Below are 25,265 nucleotides of genomic sequence, written 5' to 3' on the forward strand. Positions count from 1 at the left end.
TCCCACCTCCCTACCTCAGCCCAGTTCAACCTGTCAGGCTGGCCCTGGCATTTGGTGCCCGAAACCAGGGACCTGAGGACTTGGGAAGCAGACGGTGAGGAACTCCTCCGGATAAAGAGTGCACTCGTTAAGGTAAGGGAGGAGCAATTTTTGATAGTCTGGAGTAAAGCATGGGACAGTTAGAATCTAGGGAAAATGCCCTTTATGGGCAAATGTTAAAGTCTATGCTCAACAGTAAAGGAACTAAGGTTAATGACAAGCAAGTAGAAAATTTTTAAAAATTCATTCAGGAGGTCTGCCCTTGGTTTCCTGAGGAAGGGAACCTTAACTTAGAAATATGGCAGAAAGTTGGAGAACAAATGTTGCAATCATTATAAAGCCCTTGGGCCAAGTAAGACCCCGGTTGATGCATTTTCCTTATGGAATTTGATACGGGATTGTTTAGATCCCAGGTATGACCATAATCAACCATCTCTTAGGCCAGGAAAAAAGGAGAAGCAGTGTGATGGCACAATAAAGGGGTCTAAAAAAGACAGTATATTAAAAAGGAATAATGTAAATTTTGAAGATAAATTAAATCCTCAAGATGAGGAGGATCTTGAGGAAGCTGCTGCCCTTTATCATGATGATGATACAGGTGTTGTTCAGGTAAAAGAGGAGGAAGAATATTTTTCTACTGGAACTGAAGAGGGTAGTGATATGGAGGATGTGTTAGAACACTTTTTAGAAGCATTAAAGCTTCTTGGCAAGAAAAAGAGAAGCTGCGGGGGCAGTTCCCGCCGCTCTCCGCTGCCTTGTGCAGCACCAGTTCCACTTTCCCCTCTCCAGATGGCTTTGCAGGAGGCACGAAAGTGTGGTGAGGAATTGGGCACTCACACCTTCCCCGTTATGGAACGGGTGAACCCTAACAGGGGACAGCGTGAGCGTACTTATGACCCGCTTCCTTTTAAAACCCTGAAGGAGTTAAAAACAGCCTGTGCTCAGTATGGGCCCACTTCCCCTTAAACTTTAACCATCTTGGAAACTATAGCCTCGGAGGCTCTCCCACCCAATGATTGGAGAGCTATTGCCAAGGCTTGTTTATCAGGAGGGGATTATCTCTTGTGGAAATCAGAATATGATGAAAAGGCTAAGGAACAAGCTGCTCGTAATCAAGCTGCCCAGATTAATATTTCTTATGAAATGCTGGTAGGAGAAGGAGCCTATGCTGATACCCATAATCAAATTCAATACCCCCAGGAAGCTTATGGGCAAATTAATGGAGCTGGGACCAGAGCCTGGAAAAGGTTACCCACCTCTGGTCAGAAAACAGAGGAGCTCTCAAAGATTATTCAAGGGCCAGATGAAAAGTATCAGGATTTTGTCTCTCGGCTATTACAAGCTGTTGGCCGAGTAGTGGTGGATGGAGAGGCTGGCATGTTAATAGTCAAACAGTTGGCGTATGAAAATGCCAACACTGCCTGTCAAGCTGCATTGTGGCCCTATCAAAGAAAAGGGACTCTCTCAGATTATATCCGCATTTGCGCAGACATTGGCCCCTCATATATGCAAGGAGTCGCCATTATGGCCGCATTAAAGGGAACCACCATTGAAAGAATTCTTCAGCAACAGTTTAGCACAGGGAAAAGTCAAACACACAAGTGTTTCACTTGTGGAGGAACAGGACACGTGGCAAAGCAGTGTCCCTCTAATAAAGGGGTTAATAAAGGAAATGGCAGAGGTCCCAAACAACCTAGACTATGTCCTAAATGTAAAAGAGGAAAACATTGGGCAAATGAGTGTAGATCCAAGGCAGATGTCCAGGGAAATTCCTTGCCTCAGCAGCAGTCCGGAAACTCCCAAAAGGGGCCAGCCCAGCCCCGGCAAATAACAGGGGCATTGTCTGTTTACCCTCCTGTCCCTGTGCCATCTCAAGGCCAGCTGGCTGCACGACACCCAGCCTGCCCCAGGGAGCAAAACGGATACAAGAGTTATTCCGAGCAACCCCCGGAAGTGCCGGATTGGACCTTGGATCCATAGGGCGGTATGTGTTAACTCCAGAATTGAGACCACAGGCCATCCCTACAGGGGTGTATGGACCTATGAATTCATAGGCAACAAAATCTCAGACATATGCCAAAGCAATTTCTTCTCCGATACTGCTCCTAGGGCAATGGAAACTAAAGAGAAAATAAACAAATGGGACTATATCAAAATGAAAAGCTTTTGCACAGCAAAAGAAACCATCAACAAAACCAGAAAGCCCACTGCATGGGAGAACATATTTGCCAATGTTATCACCGATAAAGGTTTAATGTCGAACATTTACATGGAACTCATACAGCTTAACAAAAGGAAGTTAAACAACCCAATAAAAAAAAAAAAAATGGGCTACGGACCTAAATAGATACTTTGCGAAAGAAGACAGAAGGCCAAGAGACATATGAAAACATGTTCAAAGTCACTAATCATCCAAGAGATGCAAGTCAAATCAACAATGAGGTACCATCTCACACCTGTCAGAATGGCTATCATCACCAAATCAACAAACGACAAATGCTGGTGAGGATGTGGAGCAAAAGGAACCCTTTTGCATTGCTGGTGGGAATGCAAACTGGTGCAGTCACTGTAGAGAACAGTATGGAGTATCATCAAAAAACTAAAAATGAAACTCCTATTTGACCCAGTGATCCCACTTTTAGGAATATATCCCAAGAAATTAGAAACACCAATCAGAAAGGATATATGCACCCCTATGTTCATAGCAGCACAATTTACCATAGCTAAGATTTAGAAACATCCTAAGTGCCCATCAGCAGATGAGTGGATTAAAAAACTGTGGTACATCTATGCAATGGAATACTACAGTGCGGTAAAAAAGAATGAATTATTACCATTTGCAACAGCATGGATGGAACTGGAGAGCATTATGCTAAGCGAAATAAACCAGTCAGAGAAAGATAAATATCACATAATCTCACTCATTTGTGGAATATAATGAACAACATAAACTGATGAACAAAAACTGATCCAGAGACAGAGAAGCATCAATCAGACTGTCAAACCTCAGAGGGAAGGTAGGGGAGGGTGGGTATTAGGGGGAGAGATCAACCAAAGGACTTGTATGCATGCATATAAGCCTAGCCAATGGACACAGACACCAGGGGGGTGAGGGCATGAGTATGGGGTGGGGTAGGCAATGGGGGGTAAGGACACATATGTAATACCTTAATCACTAAAGAAAAAATATATGAACAAAATGCCAAAGGTTAAAGATAAAGAGAGAATCTTAAAAGAAACAAGAGAAAAGCAATCAGTTACCTACAAGGAAGCACTCATAGGGCTGTCAGCTGATTTCTCAACAGAAACTTTGCAGGCCAGAAGAGAGTGGCAAAAATATTCAAAGTGATGAATATCAAGGGCTTACAACCAAGATTACTCTAGCCATCAAAAGCTATAATTTAGAATTGAGGGTCAGATAAAGAGCTTCACAGACAAGTAATTTATCACCACTAAACCAGTATTACATGAAATTTTGAAGCGTATTCTTTAAGAAGAGAAAGAAAAAAATATGAACATTAAAATGACAATAAATACATATCTATTAACAATTGAGTCTATGAATCAAAATAAATGAACAAGAAATCTAATGAACAGAATAAACTGGTGAATAAAATAAAATCAGAAGCATGGAAACATGGAACAGACTAAATCTCAGAGGGAAGGGAGGAGGTGGAGCAGAAAGAGATTAACTAAAGATCTTATATGCATATATGCATTACCTATGGCCACAGACAATTGGGTGGTGAAGACATGGGGTGGGGTGTGAACCAGGTGGGAGGGGGGCAATGGGGACAAAAAGGGGAACATCTGTAATACTCTCAACAATAAAGATTTTATATAAGAAAATAAATAAAGCTATCACATATGAGGGGAATAGACAGTATCTCATAAAATTAAACATGCAAACCAGCTATTCTATTTCTAGTGATTTTCTTAACAGAAATGAAAACATAGACTTGTATGTGAATGCCACATAATAACCAGTATAATATTCATAATAGCTCACACTGGAAGCAACCAAATGTTCCTCAATTGGTAAATAAATAAACGAATTCTGGCATATCCATACTGTTGTGGGTTAAATTGTGCCCCCCTAAAAAGAGTTGTTAAAGTTTTAACACCTGAAATCTCAGAATATATTTTTATTTAAAAATAGGTCCTTTGGAGATATAATTTGTTCAGATGGTATCATACTGGAGCTGGGTGGTCCCTTAATCTAATATGATTGGTGTCCTTACAAGAAGGACAATGGAGGCAGAGACCTGAGTGATGGGTACAAAGGCAGTGAGCACCAAGGATTACTGGCAACACCAGAAGCTAAACAAAATAAAATAAAATAAAATAAAATAAAATAAAATAAAATAAAATAAAATAAAATAAAATAAAGAAGCTAAGAACAGATTCTCTCCCAGAGCCCACGGTGATGGCATGGTCCAAAAGACACCTTGACTTCAGACTTCTAGCCTCCAGAACTGTGAGAGAATAAGTTTCTGTTGTTTTAAGTCACCCAATTATTGGTAGTTTGTTACAGCAGAACAAGGATACCAATACACATACCATGGACTTCTAGTCAGCAATGAAAGAGAACAAAAAGACATACATGCCTCGGCATGGATGAATCTGAACAGAAATGCTAAGTGAAACTCATCGAGTACAAATGACTACTTCTTTTACATTACAATAATATGAAATTCTAGGAAAGGAAAAACAATAGTGATGATTGTTTGTTCATTTTTCACAGAAATAGAACAAATAATCCTCATACTTGTATGGAAACACAAAAGACCTTGAGTTACCAAAGCAATCTTGAGAAAGAACAAAGCTGGAGGCATCATGCCACCTGATTTTAAACTTTATGACAAAACTACAATAATTAAAACAGTATGACACTGGCATAGAGACAGATACATAGATCATTGAAACAAAATAGCCCAGAAATAAACCTACTCATATATTGTCAATTAATTTATGACAAAGGAGCCAAGAATATACAATAGGAAAAGAACAGTCTCTTTAATAACAGATGTTGGGAGAACTGGACAGTCACATGCAAAAGAATAGAAGTCGACCACTATTTTACACCAGATACAAAAATTAATCAAAATTAATTAAAGACTTGAAAAACATAGACCAGACAATGAAACTCCTATACAAAAACATATGTGGTAAACTCCTTGACTCAGGTCTTGGTGATCATTTTTTGAATCTGACACCAAAAGCAAAAACAAAAATAAACAAGTGGGACTACAACAAACTAAAAAGCTTCTGCACAAGAAAGGAAACCATCAACAAAATGAAAAGACACCATACTGAATGGGAGAAAATATTTACAATATCCAAGCTCTGTAAAGAACTCATGCAACTCAATTGCAAAAAACACCCAAACAATTTGATCTGAAAAATAGGGAGAAAATCTTAATAGACATTTTCCAAAGAAGACATAGAGATGGCTAACAGGTACATGAAAAGATGCTCAACATCACTAGTTATCAGGCAAGTGGAAATCAAAACCACAATGAGATATTACCTCCATCTGTCAGACTGGCTATGATCACAATAACAAAAATAACAAGTGTTAGTGAGGATGTGGAGAAAATAGAATCCTAATGCACTGTTAGTGGGAATGTAAATTGGTGCAGCCACTGTGGAAAACAGTATGGAGGCTCCTCAAAAAATTAAAAATAGAGCTACCATATGATCCAGCAATTCAGCTACTGTATATTCAGCTGAAGAAAACAAAAACACTAACTTGAAAAGATATCTTCACTCCCATGTTCATTACAGCATTATTTAAAACTAAAGGCCCAGTGCACGAAATTTGTGCACTGGGTGTGTGTGTGTGTGTGTGTGTGTGTGTGTGTGTGTGTCTGTGTGTGTGTGTCACTCAACCCAGCCTGCACCCTCTCCAATCTGGGACATCCCTCTCACAATCCAGGACTGCTGGCTCCCAACCACTCGCCTGCCTGCCTGATTGCCACTAACTGCTTCTGCCTGCCAGCCTGATCATCCCCTAACCACTCCTCTGCCAGCCTGATCGATGCCTAACTGCTCCCTTGCCTGCCCAATTGCCCCTAATGGCCCTCCCCTGCAGGCCTGGTTCCCCCCAACTGCCCTCCCCTGCAGGCCTGGTCCCCCCCACCAAGTGCTCTTCCCTGCAGGCCTGGTCCCCCCCAACTGCCCTCCCCTGCAGGCCTGGTCCCTCCCAACTGCCCTCTCCTGCTGGCCATCTTGTATCCACATAGGGGCGGCCATCTTGTGTTTTGAAGTGATGGTCAATTTGCATATTACTCTTTTATTAGATAGGATAGCCAAGAGCTAGAATCAACCTGTGTCTATTTATGGATGAATGGATAAAGAAACTCTGAGAAATACATATATATAAAATGCTGTCAAAACCGGTTTGGCTCAGTGGCTAGAGCGGCGGCCTGCAGACTGAGGGGTCCTGGGTTCAATTCTGGTCAAGGGCACGTACATTGGTTGCAGGCACATCCCGAGTGGGAGGTGTGCAGGAGGCAGCTGATCGATGTTTCTCTCTCATCGATGTTTCTAGCTCTCTATCCCTCTCCCTTCCTCTCTGTAAAATATCAATAAAATATATTTTAAAAAAATGCTGTTCTGCCATAAAATAATCTTGCCATTTGCAATGATATGGATGGACCTGAAGGGCATTTGCTAAGTGAAATGTCAGAGAAACACAAATACTGTATGATCTCATTTATATGTGGAATCTAAAAGAAATAAAATATAAAAATAAGGAAGCAAACTCAGGCGTAGCTGGTTTGACTCAGTGGTTGATGTGTTGGCTCATGAATTGACAGGTCCTGGGTTAGAATCCAGTCAAGGACATGTACCTTGGTTGCAGGCTGCATTCCTGGCCCTGGTCAGAGCATGTGTGGGAGGTAACCAATCGATGTGTCTCTCTCACATTGATGTTTCTCTCTGTGTGTCTCTCCCCGCTTCCATTCTCTCTAAAAATCAATGGAGGAGTATACTCAGGTGAGGATTAACAACAACAACAACAACAAAAACCAAGCTAATAAATCCAGATAATGTTTTGGTGGTTGCCAGACGTGAGGGTGGGAGAAATGGTTGGCCACAAAGATGAAACTTCTTGCCACCAGCACAACCTCATTAAAGGAATTTCTAAAGAATGTACTTGAGACAAGTGGAAAGTAATCCCAGGTAGTAAATCAGAGGTTAAAAGAAGATTAAATCTAAACTAACTTAAACAGTAGAAATAAGAAAATAGGATTTAAATATCATTTTAAAAGGAAAAAATAAATGGAAATGCACAATAATATATAGGTTGGGATGGGGAGTAGGAGTGGAATTAAATGTTCAATTTGTTGTATAAGAGGAAGATAAAAATATAGATAACCTTTAGATTTTGACTAGTTAAGAATATATGTTACAATCACTAGGTGGCTACTAAAACATTAGGATAAGTGTATATAATTTCCAAACTAGTAAAGAGAAATATAGAATGTGAAAACATACCCAAATAATCCAAATTCAACCAAAAAGGAGAAGGAAAAAAGAATTATGGAACAGTTTGAACAAGTAGAAAGCAAAAAATAAAATTTTATATATGCATCCAAATAGATCAGAAATTATAATTAATGCACCAACGGTTTCAGTTAAAAAACATACACACACACATTTTTTCGAGTAGATTGCAAATTATTTTAAATCTGAAGCATGAAACCAGAGAACAGTTGGAAACAAAAGTATAGGCAAATATAACAATCAAATTCTAAACTAAGAAGAACAAAATACCAAATGAAATACACTTTTCATTCAATATTTATTGGGAGGCTATTATGTACCAAGCACTGTTCTAGGCACTTGTATACATCAGCAAATTATAGCAGATTTCTTATTTTGGATCTTCCAGTATTTCTTGAAGGGCCTGAAAATACATAAAAAAGTATAATTGTAGATTATAATACATAGAATATATTGCCCTGGACAGTATGGCTCAGTTGGTTGGGCTTTGAGTCATGCATTGGAAGCTTGCTGGTTCGATTCCCTACAGGGCACATGCCTGGGTTGTGGGCTAGATCCCCTATGGTGGCATGCAGGAGGCAGTCAGTTAACATTTCTCTCTCTCCCTAAAGGTCAATAAAAATATTTTAAAAATACATATGATATTCATTTATGTAAAAAATAACACCATACAGTATAAAAAAGGATGAGGAGTGGAGAAGGCAAGTTAAAGTTAAGTGTGGTGAGAGCATAGCTATAAAGCCCTGTTCACCAAGATCAAACATAGCCTTATATTTATATGAACCACATAAAGAGGCATCACATTTACAAATGGAGTAATCCTATGTAATAAAGACAGAATATGCAAATTGACCACCACTCCACAACAGAGATGGAAGTGCCCACAGCCAATAAGGAGGGAATATGCAAACTGATGCAACAAAGATGGCGGCAGCCGGGCCGGGATGCTTGCGTCATCGCCATGGCCGCTCCAGGCCTCTGGGCAGTGTGTGCGCGCAGGCACAGAGCAGCCAGGGTGGGGCAGGATGCCTGCTATGGGGGTGGGGGGCATGGAGGGAGCTACAGGAGGGCGGCAGGGCCAGAGCGAATGCTGAGGCAGCTCCAGCCAGAGTGAAGGTGGAAGGAGGCTACGGCTGGAGTGAAGGCTGAAGGCAGTGGCCAGAGTGAAGGGCCGGGTCCTGGGTGCCAGAGGGAAGCTGGTGCTGGCAGCCAGGGGAAGGAAGGCCTATTCTTGCATGAATCTTTGTGCACCCAGCCTCTAGTTGAATCATAAGAGAAAATAAATAAATCTTCCTTTATGATGACAGGTTTGATACACATTTCTCAGTCATTAGTAGAATCCTATATAATAAAAGCCCAGTGACCAAATGGTCATTCTTTTTTTTGCTTGTAAGATGGTTGCTTAAGCCACCATTTCTTCATAGACATGGCTTACCTTTTGCTGGGAGCAGGGCCAGTCGGGGTGAGGAAACGAAGGAAGGCAATTAAGCAGCCAGGCCAGTGGTTAGGGGTGATCAGGCGCAGGCAGGCAGGCAAGTGGTTAGGGGCAGTGAGGCAAGCAGGCAGGCAGGCAGATGTGCTTAAGGGCAATAAGGCAGGCAAGCAGAGGGGTTATGGATGATCAGGCAGGCAGGCAGGCAGAGGAGTTTAGTGGCAAACAGGCAGGCAGGCGAGCAGTTGGGGCAATCAGGCAGGCAGGCAGAGGTGGTTTGGGCAATTAGGCAGGCAGGCGAGTGGTTAGGGGCAATTAGGCAGGCAGGCCGAGGGGTTAGGGACAATCAGGCAGGCAGGCAGAGGGGTTAGGGACAATCAGGCAGGCAGGCAGAGGCAGTTAGGGATGATCAGGCCGGCAGGGAAAGGCAGTTGGGGGTGAGATCAGGCTGGCAGAGAAGGGCAGTTGGAGCCAACCAGGCTGGCAGGGGAGGGCAGTTGGGGGCAAGATCAAGCCAGCAGGGAAGGGCAGTTAGGGGTGATCAGGCAGGCAGAGGCAGTTAGGGGCAATCAGGCAGGCAGGTAGATGAGCAGTTAGGAACCAGTGGTCCAAGATTGTGAGAGGGATGTCCGACTGCCTAAACCAACAGTTGGACATCCCCCAAGGGAAGGGGTCCCCAATTGGAGAGGGTACAGGCTGGGCAGAGGGAACACCCAAGTGCATGGATTTTGTGCACCAGGTCACTATTCTATATATATCTCTGAATGCATAATAATCTGGCCTCTATCTATCTATCTATCTATCTATCTATCTATCTATCTACCTACCTATCATCTATAGGCCCGGTTCATGAATTTGTGCATGGGTGGCATCCAGCCAGCCTGGCCAGGGGCAGGGGACATGGGCGGTTGGCCGGCCTGCCTACTGGTCGAACTCCTGGTCGAAGGGACAATTTGCATATTAGCCTTTTATTATATAGGTTATACACTGAGTGGCCAGATTATTATGCATTCAGAGATCATAATAATCTGGCCACTCAGTATATATATAGCCAGCGATCTAATGTTGTTACAGCTGGAATGACCAAAGACAAGAACACCGCAGGCCCTCGCCCAAGCCAGCCCCACCCCCCGGTGGGGACCCGCACCCTGGTGGGGGGCATGGTTGGCCTGCAAACTGCCCATGGCCCCTCACCAGGCTGGTCCCATCCCTCAATGGGGATCCCCCACTGTGATCGGGGGGCATGGCCGTCCTGCAAACCACCCACGGCCCTTCGCCCAGGCCAGCCCCTCCCCCCATCTGGGACCCCCGACCCGGATTTGGGGTACCATCAGGGCAGGCCAGCCAGTCCCTACTGGTGCACCAGGCCTGTATGCTATATAATAAAAGGGTAATATGCACATTGACCCTAAAGGCAGAATGACCAGAGTGACCCCTGCACCAGTCACTATGAAACTCACTGACCACTTCTTGGTCCCTTTCCCCCTCCAGCAGGCTCCGATCACCTAATGGTGAATAGGGAACCTGGGGTGGGTGGTGGGCGATGTGGGTGGCATCAGGCCAAGGCCCCTGCCCCACTGGTCACTCCACACACAGAGGGTGACCAGCGTCAGGGGCGGGGCCAGTGAGCAGGTGGGAACAGCAACCTTTCATTCCTTTCCCCTGGCCATCAGGCACTGATCACCCGATGGCAAAAGGCGAACTAGGGGTGGGTGGCAGTGTGGTATGGGGCCAGCTATGGGCAGCTGGATAAGATGGCCCTGATCGCAAGCCAGGCTTAGGGACCATACCCGTGCATGAATTTCATGTGCAGGGCCTCTAGTTTATAAATAATGAAAAGATAATCTTTTTCACAGATGTATGCTGGACATAAAGATCAGAGAGAAACAGGAATAAAGCAGTGATTTTTTGTTCTTATTTTTAATCCTCAGGAGAGGACATTTTTTCCTTTGTTTTTTTTAGAGAGAGAAGAATGGAGGGCAGAATGGAGGAACAGGACTGAGACCAAGGGACACATCAATGTGAGAGCGACACATCAATTAGTTGCCTCCTGCATGTACTCCAATAAGGGTTAATTACCAAACTTGCAGGGCCAGAGTGATTTTGGATCAATTTCTTTACTTAGAAATATTTACTGAGGATCCCTCTTTGTCCAATATTGTGCTTGTTCCCAGGTAATAAGGGAAATACAAGATACCGTTTCCCCCGAAAATAAAACATCCTCCAAAAATAAGACCTACTTACAGGTTTCCTTCTGAGTGAAATATAAGGCATCCCCCGAAAATAAGGCCCCCAGGCTCTGTCTCAGAATGAAAATTAATTTACCGTAAACTGGTCGCTAGGGCCGCCCCGACTGGCGTCTAGCAACCAGTGACGTTACGCGGAGTCCTGACGTCACTGCTGTGTGGAGGCGGAGCGGAGGTCAGAGTGAGCAGTGAGCGCGGGGTGGGAGAGAGGAGGAGACTTTCGCAGATGCATGTAGAAGAACAGGAGGATTAGAGCGGACGGGATGCGGCAAAGGTGGTGAGTGCTGGTCTGTCTCTGGTGACACTACCTGATGCTCGCGGCCACCTTCATGATGACTGAAGGTTCTCAGTCAGTGGCAGACCCTGCTCCAGCCCAGATCCACGCCCCAGCAAGCCCAGTGACAGTCCCCAGGCAGGCCCCAGGGGGTAAATGTCTGATAAAGGGGTAGGGGGGATGTCTGGTGAAGGTGTTCAGTGGCACAGGGGTGGGGGGAGGAGGATTACTTAAAATGACACAGGAGGATCAGAAGGGGCAATCAAAATGACACAGGAGGATCAAAAGGGGTTACTAAAATGGTAATCCCCCCTCTGATTCTCCTGTGCCATTTTGATTCCCCCCTCTGATCCCCCCTGTGTCATTTTGAGTGATCCCCCTCCCCCCATCTTGATACCCCAATTCCTTTTTTTTTACCCCTAGAAATGAGAGCAAAAAGAAAAAGATACTCCGTGGAGTACAAGAAAGGAATCATGGAAGACTCTTGGGGCCAAAATCTTACTGCTTTCTGCAAAGAGAAGATGTTGAGTATCCGATTGGTCTGAAAATGGCGAGCACAGTATGGTAACCTCATTGAACAAGTGGACAAGGGAAATGCTAAAAAGCGCAAGTGTGGATCAGGTCGGCAACCATTATTTTCCAAGCTGGAAGACCTGATCTGTGAATGGGTTGTTGACAGGAGAACAAAGGCTTTGGTTGTGAATAGGGCTCAGATTCAAGAATTTGCCCTTGCAATGGCACCACAGTTTGACATAGCCCCCGAAGACTTCAAAGCATCACAACACTGGCTGGATAATTGCCTTCAGCGAAGTGAACTGTCTTTAAGAAGATCTACAACATTGTTTAGGTTGGAAGATACTCAAGTTATTAAGCGAGCACTTGCATTCAAGTCCTTTATTGATGATGCTGACTTCTCTAAATACAATCTTTCCAACATGATTGCTATGGATGAAACTGCAGTGTTTATGGGCTAATCATCTCAAACAACAATTGAACAGTGGTGTGCCTCTTTAGTGTACATTCCCTCCACTGCTTATGAAAGTGCATGTGTTTCCTGTATTTTGGCAATTCGTCTGGATGGCACTAAAATCCCACCTTTAATCATTTCTAAGGGCAAGAAGGAAAAGATTGAACGTGTTTTGGGCGTTTTTATTCTTGAAACTGAAAAAGCCTGGGCCACACAAGCAATTATAAGGAAGTGGGTCGATTTAATGCTGCCGTTTGTTATGCGAGGGAGCCAAAGAGGTCTGCTAGTCTGGGATGCAGCCAGCACTCACCGCGCTAAAGACATGAAGACATTTCTTCACAAAAGAAAAATAGATCAGATAATGATTCCCGCAGGAATGACGGCCTATCTCCAGACTCTTGATATTGCAATAAACAAGCCATTCAAAGACAATTTGCGCATGGAAATTAATGACTACATTGAAAATAGAATGGAGAGAAATCAGCATGGAAACTTTGTGAAACCTAAACTGCAAGAGGTTGTGACTTGGGTGAAGAATTCATGGGAGAAAATCACTGACAGTTGCATTGCAAATGCACTGCGAGCAGGCTACCTTGACAAGAAGTACTCATTTAAAGACAGTGCTATTGCTAAACCTGAGAGATTTGTTCCACTGATTCTGAAAGAAATGGAGTCACAAGAAATTCACCAGGAAATTCAGGAATTGGATTGTTATGATGATGTTCCAGAAGATGATGACATGATTGTCATTGAATAAATGAGTAAATTCTTGATACTGTAGGATTCACAGTTTGTCTGGTTTGTGTTGACAACTGCCATACTACCGTACCATATACAGGTAATAAATTTCCTTTATTTTCATTTAACAATAAATGTGTACCGTATTCTTCTTCATGGAAAAATAAAACATCCCCTGAAAATAAGACCTAGGTGTCTTTGGGGGCAAAAATTAATATAAGACACTGTCTTATTTTCGGGGAAACATGGTAGAGATGGTCCTACAATTATCACATATTAAATTTATTAGGGCATCATAGGTTAATAATATTATATGTGTTTCAGGTATATAAGTATATACTACATCATCAGTATACTGCATTGCATTCTTACCACACAAAGCCTTGCCTCCTTCCATCACCATATATTTGACCCTTTTACTCTCTTCAACCTCTCAACACCCCCTTTTTCTCTGGTAACCCCCATACTGTTGTCTGTATCTATGAGTTTGTTTGATTGTTTGTTTTGTTTGTTCACTGGTTGACTTCTATTTTATATCCCAAATATGAGTGAAATCATATGTTTTTTTTCTTTTTTCATTGGTAATTTTTGTTTAGCATGATACTCTTAAGATCCTGTAAACTGGATAATTTTGAATTAGATCACCCAAGGGTCATGTCTCGTAGTTAGCAGGCTCTTGGGCAGGCTAGGGTGATGAGGATTACTAGGCCTTGCATCCTTCATCATCAAGCAGACTAGTTTAGGCCTCTTCATAAAGCAGTTGCAGGTTTCTGAAGACCAGAAGGAGATAGAAAGCCACAGCACATCAGCACTTTTGGAGTCTACTTGCACCATGCTTCTACTGCCCTATTGTTTAGAGCAAGTCACAGGGCCCACCCAGATGCAAGGGGTGGAGAAACAGATCAGCACCTTGTGGGAGGAGCTGCAGATCCACATACCAAAGAAGCATGTGTATAGAGATGGGAATAATTCATGGCCATATCTACAATGAATTACATAGATGTCCATATGCTGTCAGCATTGGCAAATTGTTCCTCTGTTGGATCTTGCCTTTGGTAGCTTTTTGCTTCACCTTCCATGATTTTCCTACTACCTTTTTCTATGATCAGCTAATGCCCTCAGGTTATCCTTAGGATAGAGTCTTTCCTTGTGATGCTAACTAGTAATCTGGACTCCCACCCACATTTTCCCTTAATCTTAGCCAACCTGTAGCCAGTGCTCTCAGATTCTGGAAATTTACTTCTCTCATCCCAGGATTCTGGTTATTGAATGTGGGAAACTCTGCCTTAGGGATCATTTTGCTAATCCCTGGAAGTGTGTCAGAGATGGGGAATAACCACTGATTTTGTGGAAGCCAGAGTGTTGATTCTACAAAATCTCTCTTCTGTTCCATTGATATTTTACAAAATCATGCAAATTTACAGAATAGACAGCAGGGGAAAGTGGAAATAGAGAGAGCAGTTAGGGAACTGCTGAGTCATGGTTGGGGATGGTCACTTGGGCTAGTATGATGGTCTTCAAAATTAAGAGAAGCAGTCAGAATTGTGGATGGAGCCAGGATAATTTTCCAATTGCTTGGTACTGTAAAGTAAGGTGAAGAGAGGAATCAAGGGAGATTCCTAGATTTTTAGTCTGAAGAACTGGGTGAATGGTGATGATATCTCTGAAAAATAAATGGAGTTAATAATCATGTCTTATAATATTGTCAGTATGCATCTAATAAAAGCAGAGACAGATGGTTGTAAAACAGGATTCCTCCTGCAGAAATCAGTCTTATTCAAGGGCTATGCTAACAGGGACTTCCTTCTAGGAGAAACAGGCTATCAGAGGTGGTTGTCTGTTGTCTTCCATGGTCCTGGTCTGTGCTTAACAAAATCCTGAATATGTCAACATTATAGACATGTGAAAGAGATGAGCAAGAGAATTACTGAAAAGAAATAAGGAAAGAGCTATATAGATGATTTGGTGTTTAACTTAAAACACATTTTAAAACTTATTTTAAAAACATTGCTCATTTGATATGTTATGTATGCTGTTCTGTTATTGACTTTTAAGTGTCCTAAGAAGTACATATGCCTAAACAAATGACACTAAGTAAGTTATAACTCTACTGATGATAATCTGTATGAGTTAGTATTACTATTATTATTACTAGAGGCCCGGTGCCCGAAATTCATGCACAGGGGCGGGGTGGTGCGCGTCCCTCAGCCCAGCCTGCACCCTCTCCAATCCAGGACCCCTTAGGGGATGTCTGACTGTCTCTCACAATCTGGGAACACTGGCTCCTAACTGCTCACCTGCCTGCCTGCCTGATTGCCCGTAATCCCTCTGCCTGCCTGCCTGATTGCCTCTAACTGCTCCCTTGCTGGCCTAATCACCCTTAACTGCCTCTGCCTTGCCCCGCACCTGGGACCCATGATTCCCTCCTCTGGCCGGTTGCAGGTACTTGGGTCCTGGGCTTCCCTCCCTCTGGCCAGCCGCAGGCGCCCAGGCTGGCTGCAGCTGCAGGGCAGGTGTCTGTGGGTGGGAGTCTTTGCTTGGGCTATAGGCGCTGGTGCCCAGGACCACAGGGAGGGCAGCTTGTCCCTCTCCTGAGCTGCAGCCCCAGCTGCTGGCGCCTGGGACCATGGGGCCGGCAGCTTGGCCTTCTACCGGCCTCAGCCTAGCTGGTCCCTATTCCTCTCTTGCGAGCTCATTTGTGCCTGGCTGGTCCCCATTCCTCTCTTCCCAGTGTTGAGTGTCAGCTGTTATGGCATGAGGATGTGATGACTATTTGCATATTAGCTCTTTATTATATGGGATTAGAGGCCCGGTACACAAAATTCGTGCACTTAGCGGGGGGGGGGGGGTCCCTCAGCCCGCAGTCCGGGAGCCCTTGGGGGATGGCTGATTGCTATGGAGGCGGGTCTCCCACCACTGCCGCTGCACTCACCAGCCGTGAGCCCAGCTTCTGGCTTAGCGGCGCTCCCCCTGTGGGAGCGCACTGACCACCAGGGGGCAGGTACTGTGTTGAGCATCTGCCCCCTGGTGGTCAGTGCACATCATAACAACCAGTTGTTCCACCATTTGGTCGATTTGCATATTAGCCTTTTATAATATAGGATTTTTAATATTAATATATCAAGGTATTTTATAGTAACTCTAGGGCACTGTCAAAACTTTCTGGCTATATGTCTTTGACATATTAAATTAAAATATAGAAACTTTGCTATATTTCTACAATAATGAGAGGATTTTAGAGATAGGAGATGCAGTTTTAGGGAAGGGGGGGTCCATGGGAGAGGAATGCATACATGATAGGCAGAGACAGCTCCAAGCCACCAGATAGTTTATCTTACATACACAAAAGACAGAGGAATGTTACAATATAAGGGGAAGAAGAAGAGGGGGGCACTTAGCGAACTTTAAAACTTTGAAACTGATACCATACATGGAATAAGGAGGAAAAGTAACCAATTAGGAAAGCAAGGGTGTTTATAATACAATGCAGGATCCAATTAGAAAGTATGAACAGACAAAGAAGCTCCCAGCATTTAGAAACCTGTGTAGACAAAGAAACTCAAAGGACTAGGTTTTTTCCATTTTAGAGACAGTGGTTTTTCCTATTTGGGGACCCCTATCCAAGAGATTCCTCTTCAGGGACCCTCCCTAGGGAGGAGTTTATATACACGTGCAATAAATTTCCACATTTTTGCTAAAAATCTTTTAGTATGCGAATTTTATTCTTCAAACTTCATGGACAAGAACCCACAATGAGAATCCAAGCTTCATCATTTCATGTATCACTAAGGTGTTAACTTTAAAAGTAAGGAATTTTGCTCTCCTGTGGGTCATAATCCCTGACAAGATGGCTGTATATGTGAAATATAAAGCAACCATTATCTTTGTGTATGTGCACCCTTTTCTCCCCTGCAATGGTGGGATTACTTGAATCACCCACTTACCTGGCTTCTTAGTGGAAAGAAGAAAAGTTCAATTTTGAATATAAATTGGGGGAAGGGGGTCTTCCACTGTGATGTCCCAAAGTCAGAATTTGTGTTACTTCCTACATTAGCTTATGAGGAACAGCTACCAGCAGTGGTACACCATCCTTCATTGACACTTAGCTTCCAAAGGTCATAGGGAGCAGTCCAAGGGACTCCTGAGAAGTACCCTGGTGTTCCCCAAGTCTTGCAGGAGGTAAGTCATACCCAAGGGTTCTATAGACCTCCAGTGAGTGCAGAGGTTGCTTACAAAGTTGACACCAGCAGGAAATAGAGGAGGGCAATATGGTGAGGGACTGGTAGGGTTGAAAGGTTGGAGGTAAGTCCTAACACTGTGGCTTTTCCCCTGATGTCTTAGGGCTTGGAAATCAAGACCCCATAGATTCACAGCTGAGACTTGTCTTAGTGGGTAAGATTGGAGCAGGAAAAAGTGCCACAGGGAACAGCATCCTTGGAAAGAAAGCATATTATTATAGCATTGCAGCAAAATCTATCACCAAGATCTGTGAGAAAGGGAGCAGCACATGGAATGAAGGAGAAATTGTCATTATAGACACACCTGGTATTTTAAATATGACATAGTGAATTCTACAAAGGAGATTGTTCATTTAATACTCCTGACCTCCCCAGGGTCTCACGCTGTGCTCCTGGTGGTCCCATTGGGCCAATACACAAAGGAAGAACAAAGGGCCATGGAGAAGATGCTGGCAATGTTTGGAATCAAGGCTAGGAGATACATGATTCTCTTATTCACCCAGAAAGATGAATTGGTTGGCATGGAGTTCCATGATTATTTAAAGGAAGCACCAGAAGGCATTCAAGATCTGATGGAGCAGTTCAAGGATCGTCACTGTGAGTTCAACAATAAGGCGACAGGGGCTGAGCAGGAGGCTCAGAGGACACAGCTACTGGACCTGGTCCAGTGCATGGTGATGCAGAACAAGGGAGGATGCTACACTGATATTATGTACCAAAGGGCTGAAATGGAGATTCAGAAACAGATTCAAGCTATATGGTACATGAAAAATACAGAGCTGAGCTTGAGATAGAACAAAGGCAATTAGGAGAGAAAAATGAGAAAGCTTCAGAATAAACTGGAGAAGGAAAAGAGAAAGGCAGAAGTGGGCAGGGCATTTGAAGAAACAGAAAATTGCTGTGTTTTAAGGCAGCAAAATACCAAAAGTGAAGTTAAGAGACAGAATGAAATACTTACTTAATCTTGAGAATACTGGAAATTGCTTTCTTTGTATTCTCATTTTTGTTCAAGGAAGATTAAGCTAATGAAAATCTATCTATATTTCCTGTGTATTTTGGGTGCCTCTTCCCCATATAACTCGTTACCCAAGTCAGACCTCTCTGTTTCTCTCTCATTGTTAGGAATTGGTAGATATTTGATATATTTAATGAGAGGGACACATTCTCAATTTGTAAAACTCCAAATAGAAAGTATGGATGCTCCCTATCTTCTGACTTCTTTCTCAGTGACAGGAGAAAAAGAATGCAGGAGACCAAAAGATGATAATCCCAAGCTTTCTATATGCATCTTTCGTGAATTTTTCTCCTCTAGATTATTTCTAGATTTTCAGATAGTCTCCATCGGTAGTTCCTACTTATTTTTTTGCCTTTATAACCAAAATGATCATTTTACCCAGGTGGTTAGAAAAAAATCAATTATTCGCTTTAGGTAATCTATAGATAGATATGGTTATAGAATTCTTTCAAGATGAAAATAAATTTGTTGAATTACATTTTTATGGAAGGATTCAAATTGTTCCTTATCATCTGCCCACTGAAGAATAACGAATTGTCTGGAAAACATATCTCTCAGTGCCCAAGTAAGTGAAATGCCAGAAAGAGCAAAAGACAGAGATTCAATAGATAAGAGAGCCGTGTTTGGTATAGTCAGATGTTTCTGTAGAACCTCTTTACTCAACCTCAATGTAACCACTTTGCTGAATAACTAGCTCTCTACTTTGTGAAACTAACTGTTGCCACCACACCTCTATTATCTTGAATACTTGCAGCAAGATGGGTCATCTGCACGATGCTGCCCCCACCCACTTCAATTGTTTGTTTAGTTTCACTATAGTAAAACTTTTCTATTCTTTCATATTTGTGCAAAACTGGAATCTGTTTTACCTAAGAAAATACCAATAATGCTTCTTCTAAGGTCACAGGGATGAATTTCACTTTTTGGTGAAAGTTCAAGTGTTTTTGAAGCTTTACTTGGTCTACCCCCTAAGATATCTCTTCTCCATTCCCTAAAAGTTTGAAGCACATTCTTAACCCATCTGCCCATCAAAGACCACATCGTCCTTGAATTAATTCATTAAGTGCTGATAGAAATTGTGTGTAACCAATGTTTCTGAGACCTTTGTGAGTTTTTCTGGTTTATAAAAAATATTTAATATAAGGATAACAATACTTAAAGTCAACTCTTTTTCTACGGGGTACTCCCACACCAATAATTCATAGGATTTCAAAAAGCACATTTCCATGTTCTACCAGCATGTCCTGATGGTCATTTGCTATTGTCATATACTCTGCCATCTTGAAATTGGCTTTGCCATGCCTTATACCATTTTGTCCCCAATAGGACATATAACCCTCCTTTCCCCCAAACACAAATGAGTTTAGCCTGAACATTTAATAAAAGTTAACAAATAATATGAGTAAAATATTATTCATATTTCAGACAATTTGTTGTTCTTCAGTGGGAACATGATAAGGAACAATTTGAATCCTTCCATAAAAATGTAATTCAACAAATTTATTTTCATCTTGAAAGAATTCTATAACCATATCTATCTATAGATTACCTAAAGCAAACAATTGATTTTTATCTAAACACCTGGGTAAAATGATCATCCTGTCTAATAAAAGAATAATATGCAAATTAACCATCACTCTGCTACATCCACAAAGCCACGCCCACCAGCCAATCAGGAGTATGCAAATTAACCCAACCAAGATGGCTGCCGCCACAGAGTGAGCAGGAGGCTTGGGTTTCCCTGGCAATGGAGGAAGCAAGCTCTCTGCACACCCTGGATGACCCAGGCCTCCACTCAAGGCTACAAAGTTTCAATTATAGAAGATAAATAAATCCCAGATACCAGGGCTTCCACTTGGGTTGCCGGGGGGCATGGCCGGCCTGCAAACCACCACAGGCCCCTCGCCCAGGCCACCCCACACCCCAAGGGAACCCCCACCCTGATCCGGGTCACCCTTCAGGGCAAACCATCTGGCCCCCACCGTGCACCAGGCCTCTATCCTATCTAATAATCCTATCTAATAAAAGAATAATATGCAAATTGACCGTCACTCCAACACACAAGCTGGCTGCCCCCATGTGGTCAAAGATGGCCACCATGAGATGGCTCACAGGGGAGGGCAGTTGGGAGGGACCAGGCCTGTAAGGGAGGGCAGTTGGGGGCAATCAGGCCAGCAGGGGAGGGCAGTTAGGGGTGACCAGGCTGGCAGAGGAGGGAAGTTGGGGGCGATTGGTCCTACAGGAAAGGACAGTTTAGGGGGACTCAGGCCTGCAGGGGAGGGCAGTTAGGGGTGACCAGGCCTGCAGGGGAGGACAGTTAGGGGTGACCAGGCCTGCAGGGGAGGGCGCTTAGGGGCAAACAGGCTGGCAGGGGAGCAGTTAGGCATCAATCAGGCTGGCAGGGGAGTGGTTAGGGGTGATCAGGCTGGCAGGCAGAAGCGGTTAGGGGCAATCAGGAAGGCAGGCAGGCGAGCAGTTGGGAACCAGCAGTCCTGGATTGTGAGAGGGATGTCCGACTGCCAGTTTAGGCCTGATCCTACCAGGCAGTTGGACATCCCTCAAGGGGTCCCAGATTTGAGAGGGTGCAGGCTGGGCTGAGGGACACTCCCCTCCGTCCAAGAATTTCATGCACCGAGCCTCTAATTTTGGTTATAAAGGAAAAAAATAAGTAGAAACTACAGATGGAGATTATCTGACAATCTAGAAAGCATCTAGAGGAGAAAAATGCAATAAGAATGCATATAGAAAGCTTGGGGTTATGGTCTTTTGGACTCCTGCATTCTTTTTCTCCTGTCACTGAAGAACAATAATATGAATAAAAAACACAGAAAGAAGTTCATGATTCTTTCTGAAATAGTAACTCACAGTAAGACAGGTTTGGGTTCTCTCCAAAAAATATGGTGCACACTGTGTCTATTGTTTCATTATGGAGTTTTAGACAAATTTCTGAGATAGGCCATTAACAACCTGTTGTATTACAAGCTTCTAGAAGCATATATTAAACAAAGAGGCACATATACCTTGCAATAAAAGGTAAATACAGGTTTCATGTGAAAAAAATCTTTAACAGCTCTGTGGTTAATTTCTGAGTAAATGCATTCAGTTTTTCTTACCCTTGCATTTAGGTGAATGCTGTAGATGAGGCAAAGTTAAAGGTTCTGCATATATATATATATATATATATATATATATATATATACACATATATATATATATATATATATATATATATATACACACACACACACTAAGTGGCCAGATTATTATGATCACCTGACATTTGTAGGCAAATTAGCCATATACTGCATCGTATGGGATAAAGCCGAAAGCCTGTTCTAACACCTTTGCTGTCTGCAGTTACCAAGATAAAAACATCTCCAATTCACACAGGAACACAAGGATTGGACAGTCAAGCACTGGAAAAAAGTCATGCGGTCCAATGAATCACGTTTCCAGTTGTATCATGCAGATGGCAGAGTGAGAATTTTGGGAAAACAGCATGAAAACATGCACCCCACATGCATGAGTACAACCCTTCAAGCTGGTGGGAGCAGTGTTATGGTTTGGGGCATGTTTTCCTGGCATGATTTGGGCTCTTTAATTCTTGTGGAACAATGCCTGAATAGCACAACATACCTTAGTATCATTGCTGATCAAGTTCATCCTATCATGTTGATGGCGTATCCCAATGGAGATGGCTTCTTCTAACAAGACAATGCGCCATGCCACGGTGCTCGTATTGTGCAGGAGTGGTTTTAAGAAAATGAGGGAGACTTTACCTTGCTTAGGTGGCCCCCACAATCACCAGATCTCAATCCAATTGAGCATTTGTGGGACGAACTTAAAAGAGCCATCAGGCAGCTGGTTCCACAACCATCAAATCTCACAGAATTGGACAGTGCTATTCATCAGGCATGGTGTCAGATTCCTCACATCACCTTTCAACATCTCGTGGAGTCAATGCCAAGAAGAATCATGGCAATATTGAAGGCAAAATGTGGCCCAACAAAGTACTGATGGGGTGGTCATAATAATCTGGCCACTCAGTGAATATTTGATTTTTTATGGAGAGGTAGGGATAGGGATAGAGAATTAGAAACATTGATGAGAGAGAAACATCAATCAGCTGCCTCTCGCACACCCCTTACTGGTGATGTGCCCACAACCAAGGTACATGCTCTTGACCGGAATTGAACCTGGGACCCTTCAGTCTGCAGGCCAACATGCTATCCACTGAGCCAAACCAGTTAGGGCAAGGTTCTGCTCTTGAGAAGCTGTAAAGAGAGGAGAAGCCCATGTGAAATACCCTGAAAACACTGTTACCCATTTATCTCCAAAGGCAGAAGGCAGAAAAGAAGGTCCTTGAAAAATACCATATATTGTGATTAATATGATGGAAGAATGAGACATGTTCCCTTCTCTGAAGAGTGTTGGGAGTTTATACTATTCATTCATTAACAGTCAGCGATTGTTTAAAATTTGTGAAAGATTTCATACCAGACACTGTGATTCTAGAGAAAGTAAAACGAAGTCCCTTTTGAAACTGTCTTCCTTAGCATAATGGTTTTGATAATCATTCAAGTTGCTTGTATCAAGAGTTCTTCTCTTTTACTAATGCGTAGTATCCTACCTTTTGGATGTACCACAGTTTCTTTATCACTTCTACTTTCTTATTCTTATACCACTAATTGTTTTGTCTTGTTTAAAATCTCCATTATATTGTTGACTAGAAGTGAATATCCTTCAGTTAAGTAAGTGAGGAACTGGACAATAGCAGTATATGGTGTATGTGTGTACATCCTATATAATAAAAGGCTAATATGCAAAAGGACTGAACTACTGGTCACTATGATGCTCACTGACCACCAGGGGGCAGACGCTCAATGCAGGAGCATCAGTGTGCTCCCACAGGGGGAGTGCTGCTCAGCCAGAAGCTGGCCTCAGGGCTGGTGAGCACAGCAGTGGTCAGAGCCTCTCCCACCTCCGCAGCAGCACAAAGGATGTCCTACTGACAGCTTAGGCCCACTCCCTAAAGCTGTCAGTTGGACATCCTCTGAGGGCTCCCAGACTGTGAGAGGGCACAGGCCAGGCTGAGGGACTCCCCGCAGACCCCGAGTGCATGAATATCATGCACCAGGCCTCTAGTCTATAATAATAAAAGTGTAATATGCTTTAATCTACTCATCTACTGATGGGCATGTAGGTTGTTTCCAAATCTTAGTTATTGTAAATTTTGCCACTATGAACATATGGGTGCGTATGTCCTTTCTGATTGGTGTTTCTGATTTCTTGGGATATATTCCTAGAAGTGGGATCACTGGGTCAAATGGGAGTTTCATTTTTAATTTTTTGTTAACTCAGTAATGTTTTTCACAGTAGTTGCACAGTCTGCATTCCCACCAGCAGTACATGAGGATTCCTTTTTGTCCACATCTTTGCCAGCATTTGTCATTTGTTGATGATAGCCATTCTGACAGGTGTGATATAATATCTCATTATTGTTTTGATTTGCATCTCTTGGATGATTACTGACTTTGAGCATGTTTTCATATGTCTCTTGGCCTTCTGAATGTCCACTTTCAAAAAGTGTTTATTTAACTCCTTTACCCATTTTTTGATTGGATTGTTTATTGTCCTTATTTTAAGATGTATGAGTTCCCTATAAATTTTGTAGATTAAGCCCTTATCAGATATAACATTGGCAAATATGTTCTCCCATGCAGTGGGCTTTCTTGTTGTTTTGTTGATGATTTCTTTTGCTGTGCAGAAGCTCTTTATTTTGATGTGGTCCTATTTGTTTATTTTCTCCTTAGTTTCCATTGCCCTAGGAGCTGTATCAGTAAAGATATTGATACAACATATGTCTGATATTTGGCTGCCTATGGGTCCTTCTAATATTTTTATGGTTTCCTGTCTTGCATTTAAGTCCTTTATCCATTTTGAGTTTAAATTTGTGCATGGTGTAAGTTGGTGGTCTAGTTTCATTTTTTTTTTTTTTTTGCCTGTATCTGTCTAATTTTCCCAACACCATTTACTGAAAAGACTGTCTTGACTCAATTGTATGCTCTTGCCTTCTTTGTCAAATATTAATTGAGCATAATGACTTGGGTCAATTTCGGGGTTCTCTGTTCTGTTCCATTGGTTTATATGTCTGTTCTTCTGCCAGTGTCAGGCAGTATTGAAAATAGTGGCTTTGTAATATATCTTGATATCTAGTATTGTGATCCTTCCAACTTTGTCCTTCTTTCTCAAGATTTCTGTGGCTATTCAGGGATTTTTTTTTTTATTCCATACAAATTTTTGGAGAGTTTGTTCTAGATCTGTGAAATATGCAGTTGATATTTTAATGGGGATTGCATTAAATCTATAGATTGCTTTGTGTAGTATAGACATTTTAATGATGTTGATTCTGCCAATCCATGAACACAGTATATTCTTCCATTTGTTTATGTCTTCCTCTATCTCTTTTTCAATGTCCTGTAGTTTTCTGAATACAGGTCTATTACCTCCTTAGTTAAGGTTATTCCTAGGTATCTTAATTTTTGTTGTTGTTGTAATGGTAAATGGGATTGTTTTTGTTGTTGTTGTTTCTTTTTCTGTGAGTTCATTATTGGTATGTAAAAAAGCCAAAGATTTCTGGGTGTTGATTTTTTCATCCTGCTACATTGCTGAACTCATTTATTAAATCTAGTAGTTTTTTGATGGAGTCCTTAGTGTTTTCTATGTACAATATCAAGGAATTTGCAAATAATGACAGTTTTACTTCAGTTTTACTTCTTTTCCAATTTGGATGCCTTTTATTTCTTT

The 25,265-nt window shown here is 42.5% G+C and overlaps 1 pseudogene across 1 annotated transcript; it reads left to right on the forward strand.

The window, feature by feature from the left end:
* Positions 1-17,052: 17,052 nt before the first annotated feature.
* On the forward strand, positions 17,053-18,237 carry LOC308246783 (GTPase IMAP family member 4-like; annotated as a pseudogene). Its single transcript has 2 exons — positions 17,053-17,122; positions 17,547-18,237. The product of its transcript is annotated as a GTPase IMAP family member 4-like (transcript).
* The last annotated feature ends 7,028 nt before the right edge of the window (positions 18,238-25,265 follow it).

Source organism: Plecotus auritus, assembly GCF_963455305.1.
Source record: "Plecotus auritus genome assembly, chromosome: 4".
Taxonomy (NCBI): Eukaryota; Metazoa; Chordata; class Mammalia; order Chiroptera; family Vespertilionidae; genus Plecotus; species Plecotus auritus.